Source organism: Eucyclogobius newberryi, unplaced genomic scaffold (assembly GCF_026437365.1).
Source record: "Eucyclogobius newberryi isolate DKJ021-1_F unplaced genomic scaffold, fEucNew1.0.hap1 SCAF_22, whole genome shotgun sequence".
In the NCBI taxonomy this organism is placed as follows: domain Eukaryota; kingdom Metazoa; phylum Chordata; class Actinopteri; order Gobiiformes; family Gobiidae; genus Eucyclogobius; species Eucyclogobius newberryi.
Window position 1 is genome coordinate 4,861,890 of NW_027315857.1, and position 9,770 is coordinate 4,871,659.

Sequence of the window (9,770 nt, forward strand, 5' to 3'; positions counted from 1 at the left end):
TCACAAATGTTACATTACAGCAAACGTCTCTTTGAGAAGCTCTGTTAAACTAACTAGAGCTCTAAGATTAATCACAATTGAATCACAATAGCAACTTTATATAGACCACTTCTATTTAAAATGAATATAAACTGTATATATAAATTGGTCATAATCTAAAACCCAATAGCATCCACTGGTATGCAGATGATGTGATTCTGAATGCTTGGGCGTCTTCTGTGGCACTGGTGATTCAAAATATTTACTCAATCCCACAAAACTGTGGTCGTTTAAACTTGGTAATGAATTCAACTAAAACAAAATGTATGCTGTTCTCCAAAAGGCGATCTAGATCTTACGCTTGATGGTAATGTGATTGTATCCTACTACAGATTCTTAGACATCTGGCTTGATGATCTCTTTCGACAAACAAGAGCTTTCTTTAATTGTAGCCAAATCCAGGCTACATTGTTGGGCTGTATTATGGTGATTACTTTGCTTCTCCTCTGCACATGAGCAGTTAGGGCAGAACCTGCAACCATCCAAGATTCCCACACACATTTATTCAGCGTGGTTTGAGGCTGTGTTTTCCTCAGAGCGCATGCACAGACCTCTTAAAGGAGCAACTGTCTGCTCTGGTTCTAATCGCTCATGTTGGAGAGGGGAGAATGAACGGGCCTCTGACAACGGTCAAAGAATGAAAAGGAGCGGTTGAAGACCAACCAAGCTTCCCGCAGTACTGCTCAGCGGCCTGTAGAGGCCACTAAAAGACACCATGACTTCAACAAAGCTTATATGTAATAGTCGAGGATCGTTCTCAAGGTCTTTATTTGATGCTTACAGGGAAAACAGGTAAAACAGTAACATGTTTTATGGTCACAGTTGAACTGTTTTATATAGCGGTTGCTTTGGTCTGATGTAATGGCTAATGATGTCAGCTTTAAGATTGATTGTACCAGTTCACAGATAACACGGAAGTACACAGTAACAAAATATCGGGGCCCATATGATAAATATGACACAGAAATATAAACAAGATAAATGCATGATATAGCTTAGTCAACATTCACAGCTTCAACAGCAGAAGTGAGTGGAAAATTGATTTATTTAGATATAGTTGTGACACATAATTTTAAAAGTAACTGGTCAATCACTGATTGCCTTGATTGCCCTGAGCCGCACGCCACTGGTCAAACCGCTGTACAAATTGTGTACTCAAGACCTGGCATGGGGTGTACTGGGATTACTGTTAATCCATACAAAATATTACTCAAATAGGAGAAAAAGTGTTGGGGTCTAAAAACAAATCTAGTATTAGCATTACATTTAATATGTGGATGTGAGGAGACTCAAGACATTAACAAAAAAAACACAAATACAAGACAGTTATATAAAACAGTGGGTTGTAACATCAATATCATGACTTTCATACATCAGTGTTTCATAAAGTGGTTTGTAGTGACAGGAGCATCCATCATGTCCCAGTGTGGGGTGGACACACGTGTGCACACCAGCTCTCTGAGCAGGGTTTATTCTGTTCTTTTACAATCATTTGGACACATTGGTATTTTATGTTGTAAGTGTCCTGAGACATTTATCACAATTCGTCTCAAATTCTCTATGACACCAGCAGAAGAGAGAGAGAACATGGAGTCGCACCAGTCATGTGCTGTTCAAATGGAGGGATATCTCTCAAATTAAATTATGATTTTGAAACTAAAGCACATGCTTTCTATACTACAATCATAATTTATAAAACACTCCTTTTCTTAAGAGAATATGATACGGATAATATGATACAGATAATATGTTTGATAATAATACTGCATGGTCTTATGTACCAGGTAAGGGTCTTGCAGGTGCGTGCAGCTCTTGGAAAATCGGATTGTGGCTCTTTGCTTCATATCAGGTTTATTCATATTTCTCTCACTCAAAAATACTTTTTATTGGTCCTTATTTTTATGCAAATCTCGCTCATGTTCACAGAGAAAATGTCATAAATCTGAAATTACATTTAAAATTCAATACTAAGAAGTGCAATGCAACACGCAACATCATAATGCATACATCTTCAAAGTGCTCTGTGGGACAGTCCTGGATCTGTGGGACAGTCCTAGATCTGTGGGACAGTCCTAGATCTGTGGGACAGTCCAGTCCGAGTGGACGGCTCAAAGATAACAGAGTGTCCCTTCTGCAGGGGCAGATCTGAGACTGGGACCTGACCTCAGGCATTGGGTCCCCAAATTGAGACCTGGTCCAAGCTTTGTCTGGCTCTGCTCACAAATCTTGCCCCTGCCCCGCACATGCAGCAGGAGAGACAGACTTTAGGAAACATTACGAAATGTTTGCTCTGTGTATTTATCTAGAACCGACACCAATTCTTAACTTGGACACAAGATGAATTGAATAAAACGTATTATGCTTTGGTTTGCTATAATTATAATGTCTGACGCTCGTGCTGCCTTCTGTTTGAAAACTGCTGTGCTGATTTGCCCCTTGGCGGTACATGACCACTCAGATGGCCCATGCTGAAAGCCCCAACTGTGGAGACTTTCAAGGGCACCAAGTATCCTGAAAAGAGAAAGAATGTGGGTATCAATACTGATATGCAAAGATGAATATTAAGTAGCATTAACAGATTGGACTGATCCATCTGTGTCAGTTGTTCTGTCTGTCCCTCAGAGCCTATTTGAAACCCTTTTTATTCATTCTCCCATCATTCACTCATATGGTTAGACCAGTATCTAGTATCTTTGAAATGACCCCCAAAATACTTGAGGTCCACACTACATGACTGGACTGAGTGTGATTATAGAGTCTGAGGTCCACACTACACGACTGGACTGAGTGTGATTATAGAGTCTGAGGTCCACACTACACGACTGGACTGAGTGTGATTATAGAGTCTGAGGTCCACACTACACGACTGGACTGAGTGTGATTATAGAGTCTGAGGTCCACACTACACGACTGGACTGAGTGTGATTATAGAGAGTCTGAGGTCCACACTACACGACTGGACTGAGTGTGATTATAGAGAGTCTGAGGTCCACACTACATGACTGGACTGAGTGTGATTATAGAGAGTCTGAGGTCCACACTACACGACTGGACTGAGTGTGATTATAGAGTCTGAGGTCCACACTACACGACTGGACTGAGTGTGATTATAGAGAGTCTGAGGTCCACACTACACGACTGGACTGAGTGTGATTATAGAGAGTCTGAGGTCCACACTACACGACTGGACTGAGTGTGATTATAGAGAGTCTGAGGTCCACACTACACAACTGGACTGAGTGTGATTATAGACTTAATGCTTAATGTGTGTAGCATGTGTGCCACTTAAGGTAGCGTTTAAAAGTGGATAAACAGGTAACAAATGTTATTGTTATTGGGCTAGTTCAGAAGTTCTAGATGCGGCTCTCGGAACAGAGTAAGTAAGAGACAGTAATTAAGTTTGCTGGTACCATATATTGAGACAAACAGATAAACATATTACACAAGAATGGCCATTCATCAATTATTTACAATGGAGGTAGAATAGGGTATGTACATCATAAAGTTGAATGCAAAGTTCAATCTCAAAAGGTTTCATCCACGTAGGAATGTTCACAAAGGGTCCTCAACGTGTGTCACGCTGAATTGGTTGGCTGAAGTGGTTTCAAATTGTTCATTAAGCAGAAGGAAGTGGAACGAGGAAAGGCAATGTGTGTATGGGTGTAAAACCACAAGCAGCAGTACAATGTTCTTGGGAAGGTTCTAAAGGGGGGCTACAAGAGCTAAAGAGGCTAAAAGCTTTAGGCTTGCCGCCTGAAAGATCATTTTGGCTCAGTTCGACTCTGTTCCTAGCTCGCCATCCAATCTGGCTGGTGCAATAACAGGACCAAATAAATAATCATGTACACATCATAAATAAACAGTTTCAATCATCAATATCAATGTTAAATATTGTAAATTATCAAAGAGAACCATTTACAATATAATACATAACATTAGATTAGTAAAATAGCTCATCAGGTTCAGTCATGTACTTAAACAGTGTATTGAATAAATATCAATCAAATGTAAAGTGCATGAAGATAAGATAAGATATTCCTTTAGTGTCCACACATGGGGAAATTTCATTGTTGGAACGCAGGTAGATACAGAGGAAAATAACAGATAACTTATAGGAAGTTTGAAAAACACTGTCAATAGAAGATCTCTTATAAACAAAAACTCCTATAGACAAAACCTCACATTACCCAACAAGGGATGGAGGGGAAAAACAATAAAGATAAAAATAAATAAATACCATTGCATGTGATCACGACAGTAATTGCACATGAATATGACGGAATTGCACATGGTTAAGTCAGTATTGCGAGTGTTCAGGACTAACAGTGTTTGTTGTAAAGTCTGACAGCAGCAGGAAGGAAAGACCTGCGAAATCTCTCCTTCACACAGCGAGGGTGGATCAGTCTCTCACTGAAGCTGCTCTCCAGAGCGGACAGCGTGTCCTGCAGGGGACAGAGTGTCCTGCAGGGGACGACACTCATGGTCCAGCATAGATGTGAATCTAGCCAGGACCCTTCTGTCCCCCACCTCCTGCACCGAGTCCAGAGCACAGCCCAGGAAAGAGCTGGACTTCTTGATGACTTTGTCCAGCTTCTTCCTCTCCCTCTCTGTGATGCTGCTGCTCCAGCAGGCCACACCGTACAGGAGGGCTGATGCCACCACAGAGTCGTAGAAGGTCTCCTCAGGAGGTAGAGCCGACTCTGGCTCTTCCTGTACAGTGCGTCTGTGTTATGAGTCCAGTCCAGTTTGTGGTTCAGATGAACACCCAGGTACTTGTTTGAGTCACTCTCTCAATGTCCCGTCCCTTGATGTTCACTGGTGAGGGGGCAGTGGGGTGGCGTCTGTGGAAATCCACCACCATCTCCTTGGTCTTCCCCACGTTGATGAGGAGTTGGTTCCGCTGACACCAGTCCACAAAGTCCTGCTCCAGTCCTCTGTTCTCCGCATCATCGTCGTCCGTGATGAGTCCGGTGATGGCAGAGTCGTCAGAGAACTTCTGCAGGACACAGCTGTCCGTGTCATGTCTGAAGTCTGCATTGTAGAGGGTGAAGAGAAAGGGCGTGAGGACAGTGCCCTGGGGCGCCCCCAGACTACAGGTCCAAGTGTCAGACACACAGTCCCGGGCTCTCACAAACTGGGGTCGGTCTGTGAGGTAGTCCAGGATCCACTCTGCCAGGTCACACTCCACACCAGCCGTCTCCAGCTTGTCCCTCAGGAGCTGATGGTGTTGAAGGCACTGGAGAGATCAAAGAAAAGGATCCTCACAGAGCTGCCAAGCTTTTCCAGGTGAGAGAGAGAGCGGTGCAGCAGGGAGATGACGGCGTCCTCCACTCCGATGCCAGGCCTATATGCAAACTGCAGCGGGTCCATGGCTGAGCCCACGGTGGAGCGGAGGTGGTCCAGGACCAGCCGCTCCAGTGTCTTCATCAGATGGGACGTGAAAGCCACCGGCCTGAAGCTGTTGAGGTCTTGGCGCGCGGTGTCTTGGGCACAGATACCTGACAGGAGGTCTTCCAGACCTGTGGTACCACCCTCAGCTTCAGGCTCATGTTGAAGACATGCTCCATAACTCCACACAGTTCATCTGCGCAGGACTTAAGGAGCCTGGGGCTGATGCAATCAGGTCCTGCTGCCTTCCTCACTTTGATCCTCTTCAGCTCACTCCTCACCTGTGCTGCTGTGACAGTCAATGGATGGCTGTGTGCTGGGGGGATGGGTGGGTCCAGGCGAAGTGGGAAGCTGATGGTCCGGGGCAGAGAAGCGAAGAGGAACGGATGCAGGGCATTGTCCAGCTGTGGAAGAGGGAACATGCAGCTGTGCAGGGGGAGGGGTGGGTGACCGATCAAACCTCAAGAAGTGAGCATTTAAATCATTCACCCACTGTAGGTCCCCCTCTGTCTGGGCAGGGGGGATTTTGAAGCCCGAGATGGTTTTCAGGCTCCTTCACACTCCCTGGATGTTCTTCTGCTGCAGCTGCTCCTCCATCCTCCTCTTGTAGCCGGCTTCTGCCTGCCTGATCTTCCTCCTCAGCTCCTTCTGCACAGTCCTCAGCTCCTCCTTGTTCCCTGACCTGAAGGCTCTCTTCTTCTCCTTCAGCAGAGCCTTCAGTTCACGGTTAATCCATGGCTTGTTGTTTGGAAAACACCGCACCGAGGGAACAGTGTTCTCAAAACAGAAGTTGATGTAGTCCGTGATGCACTCTGTGATGGTGTTGATGTCCTCCCCATGTGGGCCATAGAGTTCAGTCCAGACAGTGGTGCTGAAGCAGTCCCTCAGAGCCTCCTCGCTCTCAGCAGACCACATCCTCAGCTCACGGGACACCACAGACTGACAATGAGTTCATACACAGGCCTCAGATGTACAAAGTTGTGGTCCGAGCTGCCCAGGGGAGGGAGGGGGGAAGAAGAATAAGCCTCCTTGGTGTTGGCAAAAAACAAGTCCAATGTTCTATAGTCTCTGGTGGGGCAGGTAACATACTGGGTGTATGTTGGTAGAACAGAAGCGGGAGAAGCGTGGTTAAAGTCACCAGAGACGAGGAATAGAGCCTGTGGGTGCTGTGTTTGCAGCCCACAAGTGCAGGAGAGCAGTGCTTCACAAGCATATTCAGCATTGGCAGACGGGACCACATAGACTGCGATCAAAATCACCTGTGAGAACTCCCGGGGCAGATAATATGGCCTCATGCCAATAGCCAATAGTTTAATGTCTTTGTTACATAGCTGCTGCTTCACTGTGCAGTGTTCGGGCTTACACCAGCTCGTGTTTACATACACAGCTAGCCCTCCACCTCTCTTCTTCAGCCCTCCACCTCTCTTCTTCAGCCCTCCACCTCTCCTTCCCGCATTCTCTCGTTCTGTCCGCCCGCAGCAGATGAAAATTGTCCAAACCTACAATAGAGTCTGGCATTTCTGCTGTTAACCAGGTCTCTGTGAAAATCAAGACGCTGCTGTCCCTATAAATCCTCTGGGACCGCATGAGGCTCGCTATGTCCGTCATTTTATTTTGAAGGGACCTCACGTTACCCATGACTACGGCGGGAACCGTCTTCCCGTTTGTCCCTCTCTTCTCCCGGAGTTTGCGTCCAGCCCTTCTGTTCCTCTGTGTTTTCCTTAGGATGTCCGGCGGGATAACGTGGCGATTTCCGGGTAAGACGACGGTTCTCCGCAGTTTCATGAGTTCCTAATTTGTATAAACGCGAACGGCGGCAGCCGGGGTGCGCGGGGGGGCTCGGAGCTAGGGCACATCACGATGACACGACGAAAACACTCAATAATCCAGCCGAACAAAGTCAAAACAAGTTGAATTAAAGCGATTCCAGTGCGTGTCCCGATCGTTCATGAGTTCCTCTTCTGTATAAATGTGTACAGGCGGCATACTGTACGTTGGCGGCGGCCGGAGGGCACTGGGGGGCTCGGAGCTAGCGCACATCACGACGAAAACACTCAATAATCCAGCCGAACAAAGTCGAAACAAGTTGAATTAAAGCGATTCCAGCGTGTGTCCCTATCGTACAAGTAAAGTAGAAAAAATGTTTACAAAATGCAAAAGATAAAGCACAATAAGTGTGAAAAAAGTGTGAGAAAAGAGCGGAGCGTTGCACCGGGCTGCCAGCTGGACCGGCGCCTTTGTGATAAGGTGCTTTGAATGGAACAACAATCATTAAGTTGGACCTTAAAGTGCTTCCAGATACATTTACAAACAATCAATAAATAGTGTTCATATTTAAGTAACAATGAGAGTAATTTCACTTCGTTTGACAATATAATATTTGAGGAAATAGGCAATAAAGACGACGCTAACTAGCCAATTCAAACCAATGGGCGCGGCTAAGCTAAGTAGCACACTCACCAGTTTTGACGTTAATATTCAATCTAAATAAGGTGATCTGGCCCGGTAGTCGACTCCTAAGATGTGGGACAATAAATGCATTAAGTAAATAACAGACACAATGAAATTAGGAAGATCCGTGACCATTTATCCTACCTGTGGCAACAACCCGAATTCCCCGACCGGCATGTCCCGAGCCACAACCTATTTCCTGTTTATATACAGCCGATTGGCGGCGCACCGCCACGTGACCGACTGACGCACGGCGCAACAGCGTGATGACGTAATGTAACGAGAGAGAGTGCGAGGAGCGCGCAAACGGGAGGGAGAAAGAGCTAAGATTGCGTTTCTCACCTGGTTTACATGCGTGATCTAAACTTGTGACAAAATAATGCTTTAGTTTAGTTTGCCTTATGAACTAAATTTGTCATATTTTGTGTACTTCCTCGTCATTATCTGCTAATGAGGTCTGTTCATTGACAATGTTGCAATTATTGGTCATGGTCACATGTCATTTTGCTGGTTTCAGTCAAATTTGGCCAGTTTAGAAATAAGATTGGCCTCGAGTTAAAATCCAGCCTCAAAGTCACTCCCACTTTAAGCCAAACTTGCGAGGTCAGATAAAAGACATTTCCAGCTTCTCACTCAGTCTCTCTCTTGCTCACGACACTTGTGACACACGTCAATAAGGTCGTAGGCCCCGTTCCCCTTAGGGGTACGACTTCTCGCCTAATGTTTCAGGCCTCAATGGTCCTGGACAAAGGATTTCAGATATCAAAAATGGCTCCTGAAACACCCCAAGACTATTGCATGGTTGTACTCTTGCTCTTCAAACACAAGCGCACCCAGGTGCCCTCCCCCACACGGGAGAGGATTCCTTTGTCTTCCACGTCTGCATTCAGGCAATGGCCAAAGCGGCTGTTTTCATCAGTAAAGAATGCACAAGTCAAATGATTGTTGGAGCCTTCCCTCGCACACGTAAGACCTGATTCAAAGAGCTGCTCAAACTGGCATTAAAGTGCGGATCCCTTAATCAAAAATTACTTTTCAATACCAGCAAAGTTGATCCCAGGCATAGCCTGTGTAACCATATGTATAATTCATTGCTTGGATATTTTTGTTTATTAAACCACACAAGATCATTGTGGTTTATACACCCTTTTTATTGAAATTTTAGAGTTATAATTGTCGGTCAATAAATAAAGTACTCAAAAATGAGTAGGTGTAGAGGCTAATCCTAGTTCTTTGTTCCTTCGTTTTAACCTCTTCGGAAAATAATGACTGCATGAGCCTGTTTTACGCGTAGGACCACTGGTGTAGTCGCAGCACGGTAAAACGACCGTGTTGCTCCAGCTATCTCTCTTTATTAACAGAGTTTTACAACAAAACTTCTTCACCTGTTTTACATGACAGGTAACAGTAGTGCGCCCCCAAGCGTCCAGGACATGCACACACGTGCAAACTTCTTTTAAATAAAACACAAATTAGTTCTTATGAATAACATAAAATTAAGAATGTAAAATATCAAACCATATAAAATGGCGCTTACATTCCGGCCCCTAATTGTTACTTCTGGGGAATAACAATTACCAAAACAAAAATACAAAGCGACATTTCGTCTGTAAATAAACATTTGAAACATGAAACTTGTTTCATCCATACCATATTTATGGCTTTAACAAACACAAATACATTACTCCATTTCAAGCAACAGACCCAGTTTTTCTACTGGTCTTTTCAAAACACTGCTTTTAGTTTTTACCAAAACCCTTCTAACATGACCTTTGGAATCACAGATAGATTTTTCAACCTTTGCCATCAACCATGAACCTCTTGGTGCACTATCATCTACTATAAGAACAACATCACCGGGTTTCAGGTTTCTGTTGGCATTAAACCATTTT

General features: G+C 44.7%; 1 long non-coding RNA gene across 1 annotated transcript; it reads right to left on the reverse strand.

Moving 5' to 3' along the window:
* Positions 1-817: 817 nt before the first annotated feature.
* LOC140371921 (uncharacterized) lies at positions 818-8,074 on the reverse strand. Its single transcript, XR_011928505.1, has 3 exons — positions 8,023-8,074; positions 7,888-7,943; positions 818-2,550 (listed from the first exon to the last, which is right to left on the reverse strand). It is a non-coding gene; the product is annotated as an uncharacterized lncRNA (long non-coding RNA).
* Positions 8,075-9,770: the final 1,696 nt, after the last annotated feature.